The sequence below is a fragment of the Dioscorea cayenensis genome, chromosome 21, assembly GCF_009730915.1.
Source record: "Dioscorea cayenensis subsp. rotundata cultivar TDr96_F1 chromosome 21, TDr96_F1_v2_PseudoChromosome.rev07_lg8_w22 25.fasta, whole genome shotgun sequence".
Classification (NCBI taxonomy): domain Eukaryota; kingdom Viridiplantae; phylum Streptophyta; class Magnoliopsida; order Dioscoreales; family Dioscoreaceae; genus Dioscorea; species Dioscorea cayenensis.
The window spans coordinates 148,265-150,221 of record NC_052491.1 but is presented as its reverse complement, the minus strand read 5'-3'; the positions used below and the strand labels follow the sequence as shown (position 1 = coordinate 150,221).

At 40.2% G+C, this 1,957-nt stretch overlaps 1 non-coding gene across 1 annotated transcript; it reads right to left on the bottom strand.

Annotated features, from left to right (window-relative positions):
• Window positions 1–1,514: 1,514 nt before the first annotated feature.
• Window positions 1,515–1,621, bottom strand: LOC120252639. Its single transcript, XR_005534096.1, has one exon. It is a non-coding gene; the product is annotated as a small nucleolar RNA R71 (small nucleolar RNA).
• Between the last annotated feature and the right edge of the window lie 336 nt (window positions 1,622–1,957).

Below are 1,957 nucleotides of genomic sequence, written 5' to 3'. Positions count from 1 at the left end.
TTGCTTATTTAATTGATGTTTTAATTATGTTCCAACCTTGAATGTTTATTGCATTGATTTTCCTTAAGAGTGACACTAGGGTTGAGAATCTATCTTGGTAATCCTTGTGGATGAGTGATACAGCCATGATGGTTAGACAAAACAAGGTTGGAGAGGGTCGAGAGGGTGAGTCAAGAGGTAGCGGGAACATCCCCTTTCCCTTCCTATGTGATTTATCCTACCTCCATGTTCTATGAGTTCTTTGCGGTCATAATAGAGTGAAGTGCTAAAGAGACAAACTCCACTAGGGCTTAGTTACACAAGCAACAGAGTGAAGCATTGAAGTAATCCTTAGTGCTGAGGCTTAATTGTGACTAGGGGTCTTTCCCTGGAACAAAGGGTTAGATCTATATTAGGGAATAGGATTTATCACTTTGGAGTCTCCAGATCTTCATGTAACCCCACACAGTGTGAGGCGTCAAGAGTATCCCTTTCCACTGGGGTATAGTGTGAGGGTTAGTCACGATTAACCTTAGGTTTGATATCGTGTGTCTTAGGATTTCCATGACTCATTAGACATAAGTTAGGAGGCATAACGAGGAGTCTTGCACTTGAAACAATAGTCCTATTGTGAGCAATGTCCTAGTGCCCCATTTTCCATTGATTACCTCTCCTTATTTCTATTCTGTCTCTTTCTTCTTTTCTTTATGTATATTTGCATTGATATTGTTCACACATCCTTCCAATCATTTTCACTATATTAAATAGCAATACTTGTGCTTCTGAGCACTATTCGCTATGGATATGACTACCCACTCACCGTGTTACTTTATTATTTCAACAACCCGTGCACTTGCGGTATGCACACGCAAGGGGTGTGTCAAGTTTTTGGCGCCATTGCCGAGGAATAGGCATTTTGGAAGCATTTTGCACTTTGCTATTTTAGCTATTCATCACTTGTTCTATTTCACACTTTCTTATTCCTCCATCATTCTGATTTGTTTTTTTTGGGTTGTAGCTCAAGGTCGTGATTAGAGGAAACCCTTCGACATTGGTTGAAGGTGATCCGGATATTGGAAGAAAAATTCATAGATAGGGAAAAGAACCTATTCAAGAACAATCAAATCAAGTTGAAATAGAAGGTGAAGGGTCTGATAATGTGGCAAAATAGAATAAGCAGCAAAAGACTCTCTCAGGTTATGCCAGACCCATAGTTGTTGGCACGTAGTCTAGTATTGTGTGGGCACCGATTATAGCTCAGAGTTTTGAGCTCAAACCAGGCTTCATCTAGATGTTACAACAGTTAGCACAGTTTAATGGTTTGGCCGATGAGGATCCAAACAATCATATTGATAACTTCTTGAAAGTGTGCGACATGCTCAAAATTTATGGCTATCAAGTTGAGGAACTTCCCATTTTCCTTAAAAGGGAGAGCAAAGCAATGGCTACATTCATTACTTTGAGCATCGATGACTACTTGGGAGGAGATGGTAAAAGCTTTTCTTGCCCGATATTTCCCTCCTGAAAAATCTGTGAAGCTTAGGAATAAAATATCCTCTTTTGTACAAACAAAATTAGAATCTCTTTTCGAGACATGGGATATGTTCAAGGAGCTCTTGAGGAAATGTCCTCAACATGGGTTCACCGAGTGGATGATTATTCAAACTTTCTATAGTGGTTTGAAAACAAGCATGAAGCAGTTACTTGATGCCATAGCAGAAGGTAGCTTAGGAAGCAAGACCCCCGAAGAAGCCTGATATCTTATTGAAGAAATGCCTGTGAAGAGTTATCAGTGGAACATACGAGATAAAAAGAAGATAGCAGGACTTCATGAGATTGATGCAGTCACATCATTAGCGGCTTAGGTTAAATCTTTGAGTAAGAGTTAGACACTCTAACTTATCCTAGAGGGGTGGCAGTGATGAGTTGCACTGAGTGTGGGGGAAGACATGCTCCATTTAGTGGTACCACTTCCATG